Consider the following 11872-nt stretch of genomic DNA (forward strand, 5'->3'; position numbering starts at 1 on the left):
AACATGCCTGATGGTGCACATTTCTGATGATGGTCTATCGTGCCAGACACAAGAGGGAGAAGAGGAATGTCATTAAAACTGCATTCAGGGCTATTTCAATCAGTGCTGATTGCTACTCCTCAGAGCTCAGCGATCTGCCACACAGATTCTGTCATGGTAAGGATGGGAGGGACCCTGCTAATTCATGCCTCTGTTTACCTTCCTCTCCTTCCTGCAACCATCCTTTATTCCCTTCCTTCTGTTTTAGTATGGTTCATAATGCTTTGGCAAAGATTACTCTTTTTACATGCTTACATTACAGCTTTTATTCCAGATGAAACCTACCTTGCTTTGTATCATTGCATCAGTCCTCTGCAAAGTGGCAGCAATGTTACACAATTAACTGGTGCAATTTATGGACTGAAAGGAGTAACTCCTTCAGTCTGAGCTTTAGGTTATGTGTGTCTGTGTGGGTCTACTCTTACATCCATATCCAAACACATTTTGCAAATTGCAGATGAACTAGAACAAATTCCTGTGGTATATGCACACATGGTTTTGAAATTTACTGAAACCTCCAAAAGTACAGTGTGCATGAAATTGTGGGGAACACTAAGAGGATGAGAACAAAAAAAGATCTTTTAAACCAAGTATTTTTCTTTTCAAACAGGTTGGCATGAGAGACCCAAATCTCTATTTCAAAACAAGTAAAATTATTTTGAAGCCCTAAAAGATTCGACCCATGAATAAGATTCTAGGTCCTCTTGGCCGTGCCAACATTTTAATACCAGCTGGCACTAGAAGCCCTGCTCTGAGGTGCCTTTGACGCAGGAACCCTGCCTTTGGAGATCTGAAAAGAAATGACCCAATTAAGATGTAATGGCCCTCCAGCCTTCCCAGGCTGTGAGAGGAGGCATATTTACAATCACAGCGCACCATAAAATTGTATCCAGTTGTATCAAATCAACAGGGCTAATTGCGCCAGCACTGTCCCCATGCGGAGCCCCACAGGTGCACCTGCAGATGAGGCTGGCAGGACTGCAACCAGCAAAGCAACCTGTCGGGGATTCAGCAAGACGTTCACTGGCCATGGGGTTAGGGCGAAGAGGCATCAGGATGTAATGGTGATGTACAGTTTACCCAGGGTGGTTATTATCTGTTCTCAGAGAGACTCTGCTAATCAAAAGCCAGCTATTCTGAAAAAAAAAAAAATCCTGTAGGCAGCATAGGTACATTTACATATTCTCTAGAAATATTAACACATACTAATTTTTAAAGGTTTATAACGTTTCGAGTGGTTCTAAGATGACTTGGTTTTAATCATCTTTTAATTTTACCGTGTTTTCCTAGAAAATTTTATTTTTTTCAAAAACGCGATTTATGTTTAGGAAGCTGACAAAGTAGCTTCCCTACTTTGGGCAAGTAGATTGCCCCTCTTAGCAGAGTTTCCCGCTCCTCCAAAGGTCAGTGATGACGTAGGAAGACAGTCTAATTATTCCTCAAAACCTCTTTTTCTCATTTTTCCTCCCTGTCTTCCTCTTTTAAAAGCCTTAACAAATCAGGAAAGGGTGAATAGAAACAACTTCACGCCTACCAAAAGGGGACGTGCAGACCTCGAAGAGAACAGCGACAGCATTAGCGGCATGCAGAACGCTGGGTGGTGCCAGCCTGCACCCTGGCCTTCCGCCTTCCGTTTCCTGTTGAGAAGGAGAAAGGCCTGCTCCACTGAGACAGATAAAAGCAGCAGCAACTAAGTGGGGGACCGAGAAATGTGGCCAGACGACTGGGCCCAGCCTTATGGAGTGTGCGCGCGCGCACACATACAGAGGAAGAGTGTAAGAACAACAGAAGAAAAATGTGGGAGAGAAGGGAAGGGCACCCTCACAGAAGTGGCTGCTCAGCACACTCGGAAGGAGTCTGAGGTTTTCTGTGAGGCCATGGATGGTTTCCCAATGTGCACTTTAAAACTAAGATTCCCTGAACCTCTGCTGCCCAATGCCATAGCCACACTCACCACAGGTGGCTTCTGAGCATTTGAAACGTGGCTAGTCCCAATGGAGATCGCTCGGCAGTATAAAATACACACTGCATTCAGAGATTTGATAGGATAAAGAGAACATAAGCTATTTCATCAGTGTTTGCTTTGATTCATGTAAAAATGTAGTAGTTGGGGTGTGTTGGGTTAAATAAAATATACTCTTAGAATTAATTTTCCCTGTTTTAAAAAACTTTTTAATGTGTCTCTGAGACAAAAACTCGCATGAAATATGTGGCTTGCATTCTTTTCTAGTGGACAGAGTTCCTCTAATTATTTCAGTCTCCGATGTGTACATGTATACTTTTTTGATCTCAGTGTCCTGATTACCCTGAAACTTCTCCCTTGAGTACCCTAGTCCAGGAAGATACAACACATTCCAGAAAGGACTACCAATGGTCATCAGTTTCCCCATGTCTTGGAACACTGCAAAGGAAATACGTTTATAAGGCACTTACGCCTGGCAACTCCCTTATCTTTCTTAAAATATAGGTGAGGGACTGGTTCTGTGACTGAGCACAAAATGAGAGCTGCTCTTTCATGTCACCCTCCAAGCAGGTGGCATTTTGTGCCAGGTTCTAGAAACAAGGAGTCCAGAGCCCAAACAGAGAAAGAAAAAAAAAAGAGAAAGAGGGAAAAATTCTCTACCAGAAATCCCTGATTTCTCCAGGAGCACACAGAGAAGGAAAAGATAGTGTCAGCAGTAGTTCATGATCTAAGTCCTTTGTAATTACTCTAAAGCTGTCATTAAAGATAAAAAGTGATTACAACATGAATTATATCTCCTTGTGTTTGTGTAGATCTTTATAATTTAAAAAGCATATCCTCAGCAGTCATCTGGTCTCCTGTGATGACCCCCAGGCCTTGGAGCAAAGGTGTCAAACTCATTGTCACTGGGGGCCACATCAGCCTCATGGTTGCCTTCAAAGGGCCAAATGTAATTTCAACTCCTTAACAGTTAAGGAGTAGTTACATTTACACAGTCCTAAAATTATTTTGGCCCTTTGAAGGCAACCACAAGGCTAATGTGGCCCCCGATGACAATGAGTTTGACACCCCTTAGATGATCTTACGTCCCTTTGCAAATGAGGAGACAGAGGCTGCATGAAGAACATACCGAGTTAGTAGCAAGCCCTGAGTGGAGCTTCAGTCTCAGAACTGGTTCCACTAGTATTTTCTCCTCAATTCCTCTTATACTTGGTTTGTCTTTCTTAAAGATACTTTAAGGTGTTCTCTCTAAACTTTGTAAGAGTCATATGATAAAACTGAATAAACCTTGGGCTGGGGCTTGTCATATTTTTCTATCATTTGAAATCAGTTGCTTTCCCTTAAGATTGTGACTCTGATACTTGATCCCCAGAATAGAACAAATTGAGGTCCAGAAGCAGGGGGTCCTCAAACAGCAGTCATCAGACTCACCTGGAGGACCTGGGAAAGCACAGTTGCTGGGGCCCGGTTTCTGAGGTTCTGGTTCTATAGCTCTGGGGCGGGCCTGTAATTTGCATTTCTATAACTAGTTCCCAGGCAATGCTAATGCTGCTGGCCCAGGGACCACACTGAGAAAACCAGGGCTTTTTAGGGTATTAACTCCATGGGAATAATTCACAAGGACAGAGGACATATAATTGCAGTGACAAGGACCAAGTCAATGAATATGTTTAGAAGCTGAGCTGGATTACTTTTTCTTTTTGAGAACCTTTTGGGACTGGAACCCCTTACAGTAGTGAGTTTCTGAAATGCGGACAATTTAGAAAACTGGATCATGAAAGGCAGCAGGAGGTAGAAGACAGTAGAGGACAGAGACAGAAAGGGAGAGACAAAGAAGAGAGGGGAAATGAGAGGAGGGGAGGGGAGGGGAGGGGAGGGGAGGGGAGGGGAGGGGAGGGGAGGGGAGGGGAGGGGAGGGGAGGGGAGGGGAGGGGAGGGGAGGGGAGGGGAGGGGAGGGGAGGGGAGGGGAGGGGAGGGGAGGGGAGGGGGTGAGAACCAGAAAGACAGACGTGGAAGATACACAGAAACTGATTGATGAACTTGTTACCAGAAAAGAATAGAAGAGCAAATCAATACCACAGTTTCCTGTTGTACACATATTAAGAATAATCAAACAATAAAAAGGTCATTAGTAAGCTATTTAAATGTTTGCAATGTTTTCCCTAAGAAAGGAAATGATCATTTATCACCATGGTTGAAGTTACTTAAGAAGTCTAAACACAGTTATCTAAATTGGCAGTGCCGGCAGAATCTCTTGCTTCTCCAAATTGTGATCAAGCAGTAGGACTTCAAAACAGTCTTCCATATAAAATTCTGAAAGGGAATTACCATTGAAGAAACGCAATGAACTAGAGGTCTTTTTCCTATGATATAGTTTTAAGTAAATAAAGTAGATAAGTGCATTGCTCCTGCCCCCAGAGTAGGGCAGGGGACAGGGCTTCCCATTCTTTTGAACTGTCTTTCGTTTTCCCTCACACTGCCATTGGTTTTGTCTATGTACTTCTAAGTTATAAAAGGGGGAAAAACATGTAGCACAATGACAAGTATTATGTAGCAATGGTCAAAAATTAAAGTACCCAAAGTACATTAACAAAAACCCTTGCTTTAAGGAAATCACTCTCTCATTTCCAATCTGGGACAAATGAAATTTTCAGCCAAATGGTTTTTGAGGCATTAAGCTGTTTGTAGTGACAGAGTGAGACAGTTGGACAATTATAAAGCAGTGTGTTACTTTGGAGAATGATTTTCCATTTAAGAGAGAGCAAGAATCTGCTTTACTCGGGAAGTACTTTCTGCCTCAGGGGTTTGGGGCATGGCAGTAAAATAGTGTCTGGTTCCCCATGGTCATGAATGCACACCTGGTGGACACGCACAACCCATGCTCGTGCAGCCTCAGTGCGGTTTTGGAGTGGGTCTCCTTTTTGTCCTGCTCAGTTGAAAGTTGGATTGAGTGCAGCCATAGAAAGCTATAGCTAGCGTGATTTTTTTTTTATCGGTGAAATTTATAGAGCCATGTATCTACTTTGAACATGACTACTGTTAAACCTGGAGATCAAGCAAAGTGACACTGAGTATATTGCTTTATCAATTGGATTCGTTCAAGTGAAAAATGCTGATCAGGCCATGTCTATCCCTTGGGTATAGAAACCCTACTTCAACTCCTGAATGGTCGATACATAAAAGTCAAATTCATTATAATTTGTAGCTTTTTTTTTCCTGAAGAAGCACACAGTTCTTAGTACATCAATATCAACTCTTAAATCCACATCGGATGGAGAGGGTACAGCACAGTAATTCAATCTCTTTACACTTAATATGGTCAGGAAGGGAGAATGAAAACAGCCTCTTGTAAAATGATAGAAAAAACAGGATGCAATCACTCTGATGGAGCGGTGCAAAGGAGTCATTTTACACCCTCCGTTACCAGGGCAACAAAATACAGTGAGCCCTATACATCTAACAGGTGACATTTTAGCTAAGAAATTGCTTCTTTGGTATTTTTTCTTTCTATGAAAAACAATGTTACCAGCGTTTGCACTTGTCATGTACTATAGGGCAACATATTCCTGCTGACAGACCCATAATGGAAAAATCGAGCAGTTAAATAGTAGTGCAGTCTAACTTTTTGGATACATGTTAATATGCTCTTTAAAGAGATTTCAGACGTTTTCAAACACCCTGGAGATGCAAGGGACTGGCAATCTCAGCAAACATCTAGGCATTCAATTTGGTTTTCAGAGAAGGAGAAAGTACTTAACTGAATTTCTAGAATGTGGTACCAAGTCCCAGATATACTTCTAGGAAAAGTAATTAATATAATGGTTTCATGTCAAGAGGCCCCCTGTCTTGCAAACTTAACATGATGTTACATCCAGCAGTCCTTTCTTGGGAAGAAACAAAGTAAGAAAACGAGGTTTTCTTAGCAGCATTGTCTTTTCTTTGCAGCTCATCTCAAAAGTCATCTGCTACTGAAAAAATAAGAAATAAGGAAATAATTTTCCTCAAGAAGGCCGTAAGAGTTTTGTAGAATGTAATGTAATTGTTTTGTTGGGTACCTGGAGGAGATAATCACTTCTTCCCAAATAATTCACACAGTGCAGTAATTAGAAAATGTGCATTAGCCCTCCCTTCCATTTTGTTTTATTGCCCATCTAAGAATTTTATTATGACCCCAAAAGTATTCCAGGTCTTCTGGGCTTAGATTCCAAAGGGAAGTATGCAAATTTGTGGCTGGGTCATTATTTGGCTTTTCATAAGGTTCTTTTAGAACCACTGATATTCAAGAACAGAAATTGAAAGCTAGACTAGAGTTTAGAGAATATAGCACAAACTTTCCTCTTTACAGATCAATACACCGATGTCCAAGAGGTCAGAGAGCGGTAGAAATGGGACAAGAACCCAGGTCCCCTGATGATGAGGCCAGTGCTCACACAATTACACAAAGTCATTCAAATATTTATTGTGCACCTGCTATGTGCTCAGTCTGCTGGGACACAAAATTGAATGAAGCACAGTCCCAGGCTGCCAGGAGGCACTGACAGGGGTGACAGATAGTTACAAATACAACAGCTAAGTGCTCTGATGGAGATGTGACCAAGGCACTGGCGGAGACGGAGGTGGAAAAGCTCCTATTTAAAGCAAAGGCTACCTGTTAATTAGGTGGCAATTTGTCACCTATCAGAACTAAACTGCCCAATTATCAGGCTCAGATGGGAAGTGGCATAGAAGCCAGCACATCTGTGCCAAGGATCAGAAATATCTTTTCTCTTATTTTTTAATGTAAAAAAATACATAATAACAGTTGCCAGTTGTCTTAGTTCTTTAAGCTGCTATAACAAAAATACACAGACTGAGTGGTTTATAAATAACAGAAATTTATTTCTCACAGTTTTGGAAGCTTCCTGGTGAGGGACCAGATATAAATAGCCTGCCTCCTTCTCACTGTGTGTTCACCTGGCCCCCCTATAAAAGAAGGGGTCCTTTTATAGGGACACTAATCACATTCTTGGGGTCTCCACTCTCATGCCCTGTTCACCTTCCAAAAGCCCACCTCCTCATACTATCACAGTGGGGGTTATGACTTCAACTCATGAATTTTCAGGGGACACATGCAGTCTCTAGCACCATCTGAACTATTTCTAAGTGTACTTACTGTTCAATAGTTTAGTATATTCACATTGTTGCGAAACACTTTCTAGAACTTCTTCATCAATCAAATCTCAAACTCTGTATTTATTAAACAACTCCCTTCCTTCCCACCTCCCTCTCCACCCCCCAACCCGCCCCTCCAGGCCCTGACAATCACTATTATACCTGCTGTTCCTATGGATTTAACTATTTCAGATACTGTATGTAAGTGGAATCATACACTAGTTTTTTTGTGCCTGGCGTTTTCCCCCACTTAATATAGTGTCCTCAAGTTTTGTTCATATTGTAGTATGTGACAGGATTTCCTTCTTTTTAAATCTGAATAATACTCTGTCGCATGTATATACTACATTTTGTTTGTTCATGTCTTTGATACAGGCACTTGGATTGCTTCTACATCCTGGCTATTACATGACTATGCAAAAGGGTTAGAAATATCTTAATAAGAAGAGAGAGAGTCAAGACCTGGTGAGGAGAAGCTCAGGAAAGAGGAAGGAAAAGAATAAAAAGTGTGCATGTAGGCAAGCAGGCAGGTGAAAAAAAGTCCAAGTAACTGCCTTAAGAAAATAATTCTCTTACTTCAAATGTGGATTCAAGTAATTCAGATTATTTGAATTTCACCCATTATGGTCCTGAAATATTGAAAAATTAAGGTGGCAACGTTCTGCAAATTAACATGTAGTAGGTTGTGAAAAGTAAAAAAATTCTTATTTTTTGGCTTATGTTAAATACTAAAGAATCCCAGGAAATAGTAAAACGCCTGAGAGAATGTGAAAAAGCAAGGAAGTTGTGATATAATGGGGAAGAAAAAACAGAAAAAAAGTGGAACATTTTAGATAAATCCTCAGATCCGTGTTGTCCTCCATGGACACTGTGGAAGTCACCCGTGTTAGCTGTCCATGATTTGACTAAGTGAGTCCGGGTTATGACATAGGGGAGTAAAATAGAAAGCATATATATAAAATCAGACAAGAGGAAATCAGTGGATGCCTATGGAGTTAGAATTTGACAGAGGAGGAGCAAGGTTTACCGGGTTGGGTCTGAAATCCAGAAACTCGAGAAACCCAGGAAACAGTTACACATGATCACAAATAAGCACAGATGAAACAAGGCCCAAGTAGACAAAGAGACAATTATTTAAAATTGGATATAATTAAGTACAAAAGTAAGAAGAAATATATACTATTTTTGTGCCATTTTCCATGCTGAGTTGTTATTATTGTCTGGAATCTGGAATGTCCTTTTCTCTTTCATGTGTGTTTCTTTTAAGTGGCTGACCCACTGATGAAACCTGTCTTCCACTGGAGGAGAAAAGCACTGCTCCGTGGGACTAGAAAACTTTCGGTGCTCGTGGCATCGGTAGGGCTACCGATTACTGCTCCCTGGTGCTGAAGTCTCCCCAGAGTGGGGGCTCCTGGGTCTCCTTGGTCAGCACCTGTCCTCCTTAGAATCAGGCCTCGTTACAGGAGAGGAAGAGAACAAGGGAGCACCGGCTTTAGCTCCTGAACCATGTGCTGAGTTCCAACAAAGGTATAATAATAGGGCACAGCAAAGAAATGCAAAGGACTTTTACCCCAGGCCAAAAGCTGAGTATCTAGGAACAGGGATGTGTGTTTCCTGAACTTTAAACCATGCCAGTCATTTACCATTTTGTTACTAATCCCTGATTTAGAAAATTTAAGGAGTTTTGCCCTGGCTGGTGTAGCTCAGTGGATTGAGCAAAGGCCTGCAAACCAGACAATCACGGTTCGATTCCCAGTCAGGGCACATGCCTGGGTTGCAGACCAGTTCCCTGCAGGCCAGTTCCCAGCAGGGGATGCAGTAGAGGCAACCATACATTGATGTTTCTCTCCCCCTCTCCTTCCCCTCCCCTCTAAAGATAAATAAATAAAATATTTAAAAAAAAGAAAATTTAAGGAGTTTCAAATTTCAAATTAAAAAACTTGGGTGATTTCATTAAAACAAACAAAAATAGACAAAGGACTTCTGCCAAGATGGAGGCATAGGTGGATACGCTGTGCTTTCTCCCACAACCAAGTTGAGAGACAATAAAATGTTAGCAATAGAAAACATAGCCATAACACAGAAAATTGAACTTTTCAAAAGTCTGATAACAACAAATTCTTCAGCCTGACCAGTAAGAGGGGTGAAGCCAGCAGCTGGCTGAGCAGGGTTGCACAGGAAAACTTGGTCAGAAGGACTCAGGCACACAGATCCCAGGCATGGGGTTGCAATGGGCAGACCCAGTGAGCCACCCAGTGAGCAACCTGCATACTCAGTGAGGGTGTAGGGTGGTGGGTAGACTGTGGTCCCGAATTCGTGCACAGATAGACCAGCAAGGGAGTGGGCAGTGAGACTACAGGACCAAGCAGACCCCAGCAGCAAGAGGCAGCAGAGGGGGCCATCATTTCCCCGCTCTGACCCCAAATACGGCATCACAACCCAGCGACCTAGCAGCCCCACCCTGGGAAACACCTAAGGCTCTGCTCCTCATAATTAATGGGCACAAACAGACCAAAAATGGCTCAAGAAGATCTCAAAGCCCCACAGCCTATGAATCTAAGCAATGAAGAAATAGCCAGTCTTTCAGATGCACAGTTCAAAACACTGGTGATCAGGATGCTCACAGAACTGGTTGATTATAGTCACAAATTAGAGGAACATATGAAGGCTAAACTAATGGAAATGAAGGTAATTGCACAGGAAACCAATAGTGATGAAGAGGAAACTGGGACTCAAATCAAGGAAGTGAAATAGATGGAAGAAAATAATGGCCAAACAGGAAAACATGAAGAAATAAGAATTAAAAAAAAATGAGAAGAGACTTAGGAACCTCCAGGACATCTTTAAATGCTCCAACATCTGAATTATAGGAGTACCAGAAGGGGGAAAGGAACAGCCACGAGTGGAAGACTTATTGGAACAACTAGTAAAGGAGAATTTCCCCAATCTGGCAAAGGAAATAGACTTCCAGGAAATCCAGGAAGCTCAGAGAGTCCCAAAGAAGTTGGACCCAAGAAGGAACACACCAAGGCACATCATCATTACATTAGCCAAGATTAAAATGAAGGAGAGAGTTCTAGAAGCAGCAAAAGATAAGGGGACAGTCACCTACAAAGGAGTTCCCATCAGACTGTCAGCGGATTTCTCAAAAGAGACCCTACAGACAAGAAGGGGCTGGAAAGAGGTATTCCAAGTCATGAAATCCAGAGACCTACAACCAAGATTGCTCTATCCAGTAAAACTTTCATTTAGAATGGAAGGACAGTTAAAGTGCTCCTCAGATAAGATCAAATTCAAGAAGTTCATCACCAAGCCCTTATTATATGAAATTTTAAAGGGACTTACCTAAGAAAAAGAAGATAAAAGAGATGAACAGTGAAAGGACAGCAAACTCACAGTTATTAAGAACCACACCTGAAACAAAAGCAAACTAAGAGGACAGCTAGATCAGGAGTAGAACCATAGAAATGAAGATGACATGGAGGGTTAGCAACAGGGGAGTGGGAGGAAGAGATGGGGGGAGAAGGTACAGAAAATAAGTAGCATAGACGGTAGGTAGAAAATAGATTTTTTCTACCTACCAGGGGGAGAAGGGGGAGGGCAAAAATAGTATGGGAGATATAGAATCTAAAGAACTTGAGACATGTGGTCATAAACTAAAGGGGGGGAATGGTGGGGGAGGGGGTGTGCAGGGTGGAGGGGAATGAAGGGGGAAATAGAACAACTGTAATGGCATAATAAAATATATTTAAAAAATAGACAAAGTAACCTAAACAACAACAAAAAGATTTTGAGGAGATTGCTCCCTAAATAAGACTGGGAAAAGAAAGATGTAAATGCTAAAATGGTTTTGTGTAACAAGTATAATTAAAACCTTTTTAAGTTAAAAATATCAGAAATAATTTTACATATTTGTATTTATTTGGTATATGCAGGTTTTAAAAAATCAAACTTTGTTTTTTATATTAAAAATATATAGCCTTTATGGGTCATTATAAGTTCTTTATAATTATCACTTATTTCTTTCATATTTCATTTATTCAGTGGATGATAATTTCTTTAATCCTCACTCTGTAACTGGCTGTTTAGGTTTATTTTTATTTTATTTATTTTTATTTATTTTTAGAGAGAAGGAGAGAAACATCAATGTATGGCTGCCTCTCAAGCACTCTGTACTGGGGACCTGGCCCACAACCCAGGCATGTGCCCGAACTGGGAATTAAACTGATAACCCTTTGGTTTGTAGGCCGGCATTCAATCCATTGAGCCACACCAGCCAGGGTTAGGTTTATCTTTGTATTTTGCCTGTTAAAAATGATGCTGTGGCGAGGTGTAAGTTTAGTTTTTTTAGTTTTTTATTTTATTTTCGATAGCAAATAGAAGCTATTAATGGCACAGTTAAATCTGCCAACACTTCCTTTTGGGATGACCTTTGTTAATTCTAAACTTGGAAAGTTCTCCACATTTCCAGAGCTACAAGAAGAATTAACTGCCTTTTCATTTTAGTATTTTTAAAATAGTTTTGAGGGTTTTCCCCCCATTTACTCTCCAAACTCATGTATATGAGGTATATATTTAGATAGTTCTTTTTCTCTACATACATGAAAAATTTTCAGTAATTGTTCATTGAATAATCATTTTTCTCTAGTTGTCTGTGAGATCACTTTCTAAATATATTAAATAATAGCACACTCTATGATTCGCTTTCTTCCTGAGCA

The sequence above is a fragment of the Artibeus jamaicensis genome, unplaced genomic scaffold (assembly GCF_021234435.1).
Source record: "Artibeus jamaicensis isolate MK-2021 breed Jamaican fruit bat unplaced genomic scaffold, CSHL_Jam_final scaffold_1964, whole genome shotgun sequence".
Taxonomy (NCBI): Eukaryota; Metazoa; Chordata; class Mammalia; order Chiroptera; family Phyllostomidae; genus Artibeus; species Artibeus jamaicensis.